This window comes from Triturus cristatus, chromosome 9, assembly GCF_964204655.1.
Source record: "Triturus cristatus chromosome 9, aTriCri1.1, whole genome shotgun sequence".
Classification (NCBI taxonomy): Eukaryota; Metazoa; Chordata; class Amphibia; order Caudata; family Salamandridae; genus Triturus; species Triturus cristatus.
In genome coordinates this window covers 800,520,646-800,532,710 of record NC_140592.1, presented here as the reverse complement: position 1 = coordinate 800,532,710, position 12,065 = coordinate 800,520,646, and the positions used below count along the sequence as shown (strand labels likewise).

Here is a 12,065-nt window from a genome sequence, read left to right as displayed (position 1 = left end):
CAACCGTCCCCAGACAAATCCATATCACAACTCACCTCAAGAAGCTACACTGGCTCCCGATCCAGAAGGGATGCCAGTTCAAGATGTTGACCCACACATACAAAGCCTTGCACAATGAAGGACCAGCATACCTCAACAAAAGCATGACCTTCTATCAGCAGATCAGACCCCTATGATCCACCTCCCTCTTCCTCGCAGACACCCTCCCGGATCCGCCAAAGCAACAGCAGAGGACAATCCTCCTCACACCTGGTGGCCAAAGCTTGGGAAAGACCTTCCTCTGCACCTCAGGGCTACCTCCTCACTCTAGCAATTCAAGAAAGGACTCAAGACCTGGCTGTTCGATTGAACAGATCATCACAAAGCAGTTGGCAACTCCAGCGCCTTGAGACCCTCACAAGTAATTTGCTGCACTTTATAAATCCTTGATTGATTGATTTTCACAAGAGTGAGGTCAAGGCCTCCTTTTTAGGTGTTAGGCTAGAAAACAGGGCCCTTGTTGAGTCCAAGAAATCGACTGTTGTTTCATACCCTTTGAATGCCTTTCCGGAGTACTTTCAACCATACCTGTCTCTGGTGACCAATACCCAACACCGCTTTGTTCAAACAAGGCTGCAGTTGGGTATAGTACACCATATTGTCGCCTTCCCTATTGTGAATCAGTGGCTCAGGGACATGGCACAGTGACCATGTAATGGTATTTCGAGAGCACCCAGCACTTTATATTTTGATGCTTATATGATGGTGTAAGGAAATATTTTCTGAAACCGATCTTTGTGTGCATTGGAGGAGCCCACCTTCTGTTTGAGTACTGCCTCTTACATTAGTGGAGCATTTTGAATTAGAAAAAACATTTTTATCTAATTGTAGAACTTGCTATATATGCTCTTTTAATTCTAGGGATGCCTGTTTGGGTGTTTTGGGTTTTTAGCTGCATCATTTTTTAAATTGAATGACTGTACCACTGTTCTTAATTTGTTATTAATTTAATATATGTTGTTGTATTTTGTATCACCTGTTCTTTCATGGCCCAAAGAGAGAGTGTCAAATAAAGATTTTGGAATTTGAATTTAGCTCAACAATAAAAACTTTCGAGCCCAGTTTAAGTACTGCCTCCAAAATCCATTTCTCTGGGAAGCTAAAACCACATAAAATTGTCCCTACTTTCATGTGGTTGATTGCCATTTCCTGAGGGACGGAATGTTGTGGCCAAGACCAGGGTGTGGGGCTGTGGATTTGAGCTAGATTGGGGAGGCAGTGTTAGGGTGTCCTGACAGTAAGTCTGCAGGGAAGGGACCCGTAGGGCTTTGAGTGTCAGCAGGACGGGCACTTCAAGGGGGCTCACAAGTGTCCAAGCAGTCACTGCCCCACGTCGGTGAGCAGTCACTGGGGTTGGCTAGTGTAGCGCTTGGGGAGGAGCAGAGGTTACCCTTGTGTTTCTGGGTGCTGAGAACCCCCATGCCTGACAATACTAGGAAGTACAGTCAGTTGGTCATCCTCAATGAGCAGAGGGTAGAGGCTCAGAGAGACACAGGGACCAGCATGACAACCATAAGGTGTCATCTGGTGTCTTCAGAGCAGGTAGTCCCTAATGTGTTCCACCAGGTGGTTGCAGCTGACAGCTATGAGAGCCGCTACACAGTGGCTCTGGATCCGTTTGCATAAGGGGGGTCTCAAGTCTGCTTAAGGTAGCAGTGAATCCATGCATGCCTATGGATTGTCTGCTGGGTAATGACCTGGAGCATATACTGCCTGGAAGGAGGTGGAGTTCAGGTCTCGAATGGAGATGTTGTGGTTGCCTGATTGGGTGAGCCTGACCACACGGTCTATGGCAGGCCGTCAGAGTAGTCAAGGGGACCTGGAGCCTGAAAGAATGGCCCAGGAACCTGCCAAAGAGAGAAAGGGCAAGGAGCATGGTAAACACGCTCCAGAAATTCCCACGGTCCGGGAGGAGGCTGAACCTCAGGAGGAAGCCCCGCTACCAACAGGGGAGTAGGTGGCCGAATTGGGGAACCTTCCTGAGCTGACAAATTGGCAGCAGAAAGGGGTTCCCACCAAGGAGGAGATCTGCGGAGAAAGAACGTCCTTCTCTTGAGGGTCTGCGGCAGCAGGCTGAGACCTGGGCAGCTGATGACACCTCTAGAAAGCACTTGATATACTGGGAGAATGGTCTGCTGTATAGTGAGCCTACGTTTCCTGAGCCTGGTACAACACGTGTGTTGGCAGTCCCCCAGTGCTACAGGACATTTCTCTGGGGCTGGCTCATGATGTGCCACTGGCAGGTTATTTGGGGCAAGACAAGACCCTTGACAGGCTTGTCACCCACTTTTATTAGCCTCAAATGAGGAAGGCCTCAGATGCATAATGTAGGTCCTGTCCTACCTGCCAGACAAGTGGCAAGATGGGGGGGAAGTGCAAGGCTACCCTACAACTGTTTCCAGTAGTTAGCACCCCCTATGAGAGGGTGGGCATCAACATCATAAGACAGCCATGAACACTAGATTAATTCTGGTCTTGATGGACCATGCACCCGGTACCCGGAAACTATCCCCCTGAGGACTGTGACTGCGCTGGTCGTGGCCCCAAGGAGGTAGTATCTGACCGGGTACCAACTTCATGTCATACTACATGAAGGCTATGCAGAAGGAGTGTGAGGTGACCTACAATTTCACCACTCTTTACCACTCCCAAACCAAAGGGTTGGTTGAGAGGTTCACCTGAACCCTGAAAGGCATGATTATGGGTCTATCAGACATACTGAGGCATAAGTTGGACGTTCTCCTGCTATGCCTTTTTTTGCATACCGGGAGGTACTGCAGAAGGGGGTTGGTTTTTGCACATTTGAAATCCTGTATGGGCACCCAGTGAGAGGGCCTTTCAGTTTGGTAAAGGAGGGCTTGGAGCAAGCTCCCGGGAGAGCTCCCCATGATGTGGTCAGCTACAAGCTGGCCCTTCGCAGCCAAACAGGCCACTACCGGAAACTCACCCAGGAGAATCTGGAAGCTAAAACAACAGTTGATGGACATAATTAAGAATCTGGAAGCTAGCCAGGAAGACATGAAATGCTGGTATGACCAGAATGCCACTCGGGTGGCGTTCCAGCCTGGCCAAAAAGTGTGGGTGATGAAGCTCCTTGAGCCCTGTGCTCTGCAAGACAGCTGGTCTGGGCCCTAAGAGGCAAATGAGCGAAAGAGCAATGTCACCTATCTGGTGGACCTCAAAAGTCCTAGGAACAGGGGGGGGGTGTGGCTAGGCACCCGGCGAGTATGGCGGCGTCTAGGTGAGGCTCCCGCAGCCGGTTCAGCAAATCGCATCTGGAAATCATCTGCCGCGAAGCTGTTTTGCAAAATGTAAGTCGGAAGAGCAGCTCACCGTGAAAGGATTTTGCCCGACGATTTTCACGCCATAATTCAGGCACATTTTTACCGGTAAATGCCTAGTTGCGAGGCAGTTCAGTCGCGGCCGCCATTTTGTTGATTTCTACCGCGCTGTGGATGTTTGCCTTCCTCCACAAGCGGCAGTTGTGCTTTTTTTCACTTATTTTCTTTCACCCACGATGTGCAAAATTGATTTAAGACTGCTCCTGATAACTATTATTGCGGGGAAGCACGATTTCCTCATTGTTATACTCCATGCATCTCGAGGAGATTTGAGTGCTACTGCCATTTTGTGGATTTAGTGCATACAGAATAACGATCTCTTGAGCTTTCTTATGGTGTGTACTCACTTTCAATTTTCACCACCAGCATACCCTTCTACATAATGTTATACCACCATCATTACCTCTATGTTTTTTGAGACTAGAGAATAGGAACATTCTGAAATTTGCCTGCTTTGGTCACAGTTGATGCCATTACAGTCCTGCATATCAAATGATTTTGAACTTTCTGTGGAGCACAAGTTCATATAATAGTTTCGCTGGCTGCATAACTTTATTTCAAAGGATGCTTTTCACAACTAATTGACTCCTCGACTGGTTTCTCGATTTCTTCACTCTATTTATCTGATATGTAATGGGAAGGATGAAAGGGACTTTCTGCAATACGTCTAAGTCAAAGCATTCTTTTATCAAAAACTCAAAACTTTTCTCAAAATTTTCTAAACTAGAAAGGAAAATCTAATGTTAAGCGCTTGAAAAAAGATCCTCCGTCACCACCCAAACCATCTTCTCCAGTATCAATGGAACTCTTATTACAGGAGATAAGAGCTCTCAGGTCTTTTGTCCAACTCCAAGCTTCAAACTCTTTCGGATAACTGGTCACACTTGACACTAGACTCACGGCTGTTGAACAAAATGTTTCCTCCCTCACTGACACTACCAAGAGCGTTGCATCCTTGCAGTCCCAGGTATCGTCACTCCAAAAGCAGGTTGAAGACCTTGAAAACCGCAATAGAAGAAACAACGTACGTATTTATGGGCTGCAGGAGGGGACGGAAGGTGCAGACCCTATTGGCTTCTTTAAATCCTTCCTTCCTAAGATACTTCAATTACCAGAAGCTACCTTGTTGAATATACAATGCGCTCACAGGCTGGGCTGAGTTTATTCTAACACCTCTTCCACACAATGCCCAAGAGGAGTCATCCTATACTTTCTTGAATATACTGACTTATTGAAAGTTCTGTCAGCTGCTAAAGCCATCCAGCGAATTTCTTGGTCTGGCTCAACATTGTTCTTTGCACAGGACTATTCCAAGGCTACAGCAGCCAAACGTAAAGCTTTCCTCAATATGAGACCTGATCCCTGCTCCATGGGGGCCAGATATGGTTTGTATCACCCATGTCTATTTAAAGTTACGTATAATAACAAAACAACATCATATGAGGATCCTATACGTCTACAAAGTTTCATCAACGCTCATGCTACGGCTCAGATGGATTCTTCGGGATCATCTTCTTCTCACATTACTTGACTTTCTTGAATTTCTTATAGGAGGGATTATAGTCCTTGCAATTGATAGTATATTGTTGTTATTCTTTTGTTTACACTGTAAGTTTACTCATACCAGTTCACTAGTTTATTGTTGTTTATATTGATCTGTCTCCAGTTTATTTTACCTATTCATTATTTATTCCTTGTTCATTTTCTAACTTGTTGGTAATTATGCTATTCTTTGCTTTTTACAATTACGTTTACTTTATGGCGTGATGTTTCTCCGGTCCGGTTCAGTCATCCCTAGATGGTTCTTCTGCTACTTGTGGTTACCCCCACCCTCACATCCTTGTTTCGTTTATGTAGGTATGTTACTTGTATTGTCTTTTGTTCTGTCTTTGGTTTTACAGCTCTTTTCTTCTTCCTCTCATGGTGTCTTTAATATTTCTACCTCTTTTGTCATCTCTACATTGGTATTTTTATCTCACGCAATACATCAGATTTTTTCTATTTTTCAGTCCTTTTGCTACCTATACATCTTACCTATGTCTCGTGGTTCTGCTCTACCTGAGCTCTATCTCTGGTCTCAGCCATCTGCTATTTTTACCCCTGTTTGGCTCAGGATTATTTTGCACGTTTATTTTCTTCTTCTCGTTTCTCATACTCTTTTTTTTTTTTTGCACCTCACGGAATTGGACTATCATTTCCTATTGTTATCGCTATTCTTTTTTGATATTTTATGTCACTGAAATTAGTTTCATGGAACATTAGGGGATTCAATTCTCCCATAAAGAGACAGAGGGTTTTAACTCACCTGGCCAAGCTAAGTGCCGATATTGTCTTTTTACAAGAGACGCACCTCACGGAAATTGAATCCCTGAAATTAAAAAGAGGTTGGGTGGGGGAAATTTACTTTTCTCAAGGTGATGGGAAACAAAATGGAGTTGCGATATTGTGCCGTATATCTCTCCCAATCACACTTATATCACAGGAATCAGATGTAGATGGTAGATGGCTCATTGTTAAATTATCACTAGGAGGTGTTCCAGTTTCTTTCCTCAATGTCTACGCCCCTACTGGAGGAGATGCCTCTTTGTGGCCTACACTGGCTAAACAACTTTCTAGCTGTGTGGAAGATAACTTTATATTGGCCGGAGACTGTAATCAGGTGTTTGACCCTTTCATTGACAGAACTTCTAAAGTGTCTTTTGTCCCCAATAAACCACATAAATCTTTTATTCACACCATTACTCAGCATAAACTTCTTGACGCTTGGCGCCTTTGCAATCCTTTGCAATCCGACCACCATCTTTTACTGCCCAGTTCATCAAACTCAATCCAGAATTGATTATGTATTTGTCTCCCACAACATTTTGCAGTCCCTTACACATGCTGAAATTGGTCCCATCCTTTTATCGGACCATGCACCCGTTTCAATTGGCTTTGATATATTGCCCACAATTAACGCCCCAAGAAGATGGCGCTTTAACAACGCGCTTCTCTTAGACCCAAAGTTCACTGCTGCTTTCACTTCCTTTTTTAATGATTACTTTGTGATGAATCAAACAAAGTCTTTGCCACTCTCGACTATTTGGGATGCTTTTAAAGCCTCAGCAAGAGACTTTATTATTCGTTTTGTTGCAAAAAAATGAAAAAATGCACGCAAGAGTACTAGGGATCTTCTCCAAGACATTAAGAAACTGGAACACTCATATTATGTCTCTAATTTAAAAGAATGTTGAATTGGCTCTTATAAAGGCCAATTTGCTATTTAATAAGAAATCAACAGAGGATGCCTCACTTTATTTGTTAAAGTCCAGCGCAAAGTTTTATGACGGTAAAAACAAGGCAGGGAAAATACTAGCCAATTACTTAAAAATTAGGCAAAACAAATTGAACATTGAGTCTGTCTATAATGAACATAATGTCTTAAAACTTTAAGATGCCGACATTTTGAATGAGTTCTCTCTCTTTTACAAATCCTTATATACATCGGAAACTCAACCCACGGACCACACTTTATCACAGTTTTTCTCAAACATTAAAAGATCCCAACACAACCCTCCGGATCTGTCTCCCCTGGAATCAGACCTTAACCATCAAGAACTTTTAAAAGCTCTTAAAAACCTGAAAAAAGACAAAGCACCTGGCCCGGACGGTTTTACTGTTGAATTCTATTTCCATTTTTCTAATCTTTTAATACCCAAGCTGCACTCTCCTATACATTTTTTTTGCTCTTCAAATAAATCCTCTGGTTCTTTTTTGGAAGCACATATCAGTCTTATCCCCAAAGAAGGTAAAGACTCTAAGTATTGTAAAAACTATAGGCCCATTTCCCTGGTCAACATTGATTACAATTATTTTTCTAAAGCTCTAGCCATACGTTTAGATTCATACCTACTGAATTTGTTAGGGAAAGAACAATCCGGCTTTGTTAAGGGGCGGTTTATAACTGATAATACACGACTTTTTAAGAATGTTTTATCCCAATCCTCTCACCTAAATCACTCTTTAGCAGCAATTGCGTTGGATGCCGAAAAGGCTGTTGATAGAGTTGAATGGAAATACCTATTTTATACTCTTAAATGGTTTGGCTTTGGCCCTAATTTTTTAAATGTAATATCTCTCCTTTACTCTAACCCCCGAGCTGCTGTATGTGCCAATGATTTGATTTCCCCATTCTTTAACTTAGGTAGAGGAGTACGTCAAGGGTGTCCTCTCTCCTCCTCCTTGTTAAATTTGGCCTTGGAACCATTTTTGTCTAAACTACGTCAAAATCCAAACATACATGGATTTCAAACGTCAAATGCCCATATCAAACTCGCAGCCTATGCTGATGATATTCAATTCCGGCCTTTTTAGCAGAAGTAAAATCTTACTCCCTCATTACTGGGTACAAATTGAATAATGATAAATGTGAAATTCTGCCCTTAACAAAATACACTTTTAGTTCAGATTTTCTAGCTTCTAAATTTTCTTGGAGCCCAAATCATATTAAATATTTAGGTTTATACTTCACACCCTCAATTTCAGGCATGGTGGTATTATGTATGAATGAATGCACTCAAAAGATTTCAGAATTAACCTCGAAATGGCATCCCCTTTATTTGTCTTGGTGGGGTCGCTTAGACACTATAAAAATGATGTTGTCACCCATAGTTTTATATACTATTTCTAACATTACAGTCCCAATTTCTACTAAATTATTTAAGAAAATTAACTCCATTTTATCCTCTTTTTTGTGGAACAACAAGAAACCTCGAATGTCTATACTAAAATTAATACGCCCCAAAACAGAAGGTGGAGTGAATTTTCCAGAGTTACCAAAAAGCTTTCCTTTTACGTCAAGCTTCTCTTTGGCTGCTCGACTCTACGGACAACTGCCCCCTATGGACCTTATTAGAGTGTTTTTTTATATCCCTTTTCATTTCAGGAATACCTCTCCTTCTCACGTAAGCCACAATCCGTCTCCACTCCAATAATAAAACATACTTCCAAACTCCTTGATTTACCTTCCCCTCCTACTCACATTACCACAGACTCCTTCCTAAACTCAACAATTTGGCACAATAAAAACCTGGCAATACAAAATAAACCTTTTTACTGGAGAACTTGGAAAAAAAGGGGTTTGATATGGATCTATCAGTTATTCTCTTAGTCAAATTTTCTGTCATTTGCTACACTTAGCCAATTATTTAACTTACCAGCCTCCTTTATTCAAAAATATAACAAACTCAAAACAACTGTGTTGGAAACCTATACTCACCTCCTCACGGCACATGATACCTCTATTAACGCAGCACCCTCCCCAAACCTTCATACATTATTAGAACATTGGAATGTTGGGAGCTCCATTGTAGACAATGGAGTGCTCCATGCTTCTACGGGCCGGTAAAGGCCCGCAGAGCAACATTCCAATGTTTTACAATAGCTTCTCGAAGCTCGAGGGGATTTAAATCCCCTCAAGCTTCGAGAAGCCTTTATTTAATTTGTTAGAACATTCTGCCCTCTAGTGGCAGAATGTTCTAATAGCCTTATAGCCCTTCGTAGCAGGGCTATACCGCTATTAAAGTCCCGCTGCTTTTGTTAAAGTCCCTCGCATTCGGCTCGGGCCTTTAACGCTGCAGCGGGCCTTTAATAGCCGGTATAGCCCGCTACGGCGGGCTATAAGGCTATATTAAGGACCGCACCCAAAGCCTCAACTATTTATAGCTACCTGCAAGGCATTGACATGGTTAGACAAAAGACTAAAACGGAAGAAGCTTGGGGACTTTACTACATGCTGGCCATTATCACTCTGGAAAGGCATATGGACTAAGATGCGCAAATCCTCCAGGGCAGCAAACACCACGCAAGCGCTATTTTTTGTGTACAACAGACTCTTATTTACGCCAGCCATCTTAAGCAAAAGATTCTCAACCACACCAGATACCTGTTGTACTTGTTCATCTCCCAATGCTGACCTATTCCATATGCTATTTTCATGCTCACATGCACAATTTTTTTGGAAACAAGTTTGGTCTCAAATCAACTTAATTTTTTATACCAAATTTTCTTTTTCTTTTTCTCACGTTTTCTTGGGTAGCCTCTCTTCTATCTGGGACGATGTTCCGCTTAATGTCAAAATTATTGACTTCCTATTAGCGATTGCCTTTCAGTAAATCACCATTAATTGGAAAGACTCTACAAAAATCTCTTATAAGGCCTAGTGGTACATGGTTTGCCATAATCATAGATTAGACACTGCCTTTGTTTATCCTATTCATATGGCAACAAAACGTCTTGATTTGTGGTCACCTGTCACAATATATATTGATGTTAGTGCCAAATGATGTTCTATTCTAAAACCTTCTCAGCAGGAAGTTCTTAAACCACCTTGATTCTCCTAAAGGTTCCACAAATTTCTTTTTTGTATCCCAATGGCATTTATGTCTCACATACCTTGTTTTCTCTCCTTTTCAAATTGATATTTATAGTCCGATGTTTGTACTTCGAATGTATTAATGTAACTTTAATACTGTATATTGTACATAGACACCTCATTTTCTTTCAATAAAAATTCACTGAACTTAAAAAAAAAAGTCCTAGGAGCAGTTGAGGGTACTGCATGTTAATTTCCTCAAGCCCCACTTCGAAAGTTCTGAGATTACGATGCTCTTGGTAACTGAAGATGGGGTGGAAGAGGAGACCGAACCTTCTCTCCCATCTTGCAAAGAGCAGGATAGGTCAGTGGAGGGTGTCAGCTGCTCCCCCACACTGACCCTAGATCAGCAGAGAGACTGCCGGCAGTTGTTGGGGCAGTTTGTCTCCCTCTTCTCACTTACCCCAGGGCTCACTACATGGGGAACCAATGATATTAACACTGGGGGCAACACACCTTTGAAAAATAAAATGTCAGGGATTGCAATCTCAGAATTTTCTTCCCCAGCCTCTATTGTTCTCTCTTTCCCTCATTGGCAAATACACTTGATCATGTCTTCGGGTTTTCCTTATCCATTCACATGCAGGTACAAATTAAAGGAAAAGGGGTCGTGACCGCGGCGCCTCCGGTAAGGCGGAGGAGCGTCGCCCCACTTCCTCGAAGCTGCAAAAGAAAGGAAAAAGTAAAATGATAATAACTAATGTTGTTATCATTTTATTTTGTCCTCCAGCTGCAGCAGCTTGCGTGAGGGGATGGGGCAGGGCTGAGGAGCAGGGGAGGAGGGTACAACCCTCTTAAGTGTGCAATGACTGTTTGGTCGGCCCTTTGGGGCTGCCCAAAACAGTCATTCGCACTTTCCCTGTTCTCCATGCAGGCTGCATTACAGCCTGCATGGAGAACATGCCCACCCTTACAGCCCCTGGATGAGCTCCGTGTCACGGCACTCAGACAAATCACAACACTGCATTGCAGCGTTGTGATTGGCTAGGAGGAATGTGGGAGCCCTGGTGCTTCCTGTTTCTCACAAGAAGCCAGGAAGAGGACGCAGGAGAGATGGAGCCGGCCGGGTGTAAGTGAATTCTTTTTAATGCTATCCCCTCTTCCCCTTAACTGCTGCTTCCAGGCAGCAGCCGCTACTGACCTTGTTGTCTTTCTCCAGCAGGTACTTCTATTTAGCAGTATGGGGCTGATTCACGAATGTTCAGGAACCTTTAAGTGCCCACGAAAATTTATACATGAATCCTATCCTATCTGAAAATTACTGATAGGAAACAGGAGGAGAAAAGGGTGTGTGGTAGGGAAGCCTGGTGTGAACTGGAATGGGAGTGAAATGCCTGAGACAGCCTGTGCAGGTTGGCAAGCATCATGTGTGAGCCACAGTGTTCTTGTAGTACTGCTACTGATCCTTCCTCATAAGGTCGCGAGGTGACCCATTAATGATGTTGCTCTTTCATATGAGGAGTTACCATGTTTGCAGTTCCAGTTTCGACAATGTCATCACCATCTTCCTGCTTGGGATAGTTGCCACGTTCTAGTAAAATATATCGAGCGAGTACCTTGTTTCATTTGATTCCCTACAATAGGTTGCTGCTTATGTTTAAAAGCCCTCTTTGCAGTGCACACCCCAAATTATAGTTTTATAATGAAAAAAGTAGGAGAGACACTTGATGCAGACCTAAAGTATATACGATATACGATGTTATTGTATCATTACCTCTTCTTTCTCAAATAGAGTAATGATGAGCTTCTGGAGGAATCTTGGCAGATATTTTGTGACCAATGGTGTATTTTCGAGGTTTGCAGTATTCATTTTGAGTTGTAAACAGCAGCGGCTCCTCTGCTATGGTGAAGGAGCAATGCCCCCCTGTTGGCCAGCTGAGGGAAATCAAAAATAAAATGATAATAAAAGAGTATTATTATAATTTTATTTTTTCTCTGGACAGAGCTGAGGGTGGGGCTGGGCCATGACAGGCACCGAAGGGGATTAGTGGGCCGGCTGTCTTGGCCAAACCGTCATGCTCTGACTTCTCCCCAACCTGAGTTGCATTGCCGGGTGGAGAGAACAGCGGGCGTAGGCTCCCAGTCCCCTTTGGAGCAGAAAACAAGTTTGCTGAGGCCAATCCTAGCCCTTCTTTCATGCTGGATTGGCCATGGGGAGTCTGGGAGCCTCAGCACGTATCCAGCAGGAAGGAGTAGAGCGGTGATCGGCGAGGAGCAGGTAAGTTATTTTCTTTTTTTTGTTTATTTTGTCGTTCGCCCGTTCCCCCCATATC

At 43.2% G+C, this 12,065-nt stretch overlaps 1 protein-coding gene across 1 annotated transcript in view; it reads right to left on the bottom strand.

Annotated features, from left to right (window-relative positions):
- Positions 1-12,065, bottom strand: part of RHOJ (ras homolog family member J) — a 540,570-nt gene that overhangs the window by 59,454 nt on the left and 469,051 nt on the right. The gene's annotated exons all lie outside the window — the stretch shown is intronic.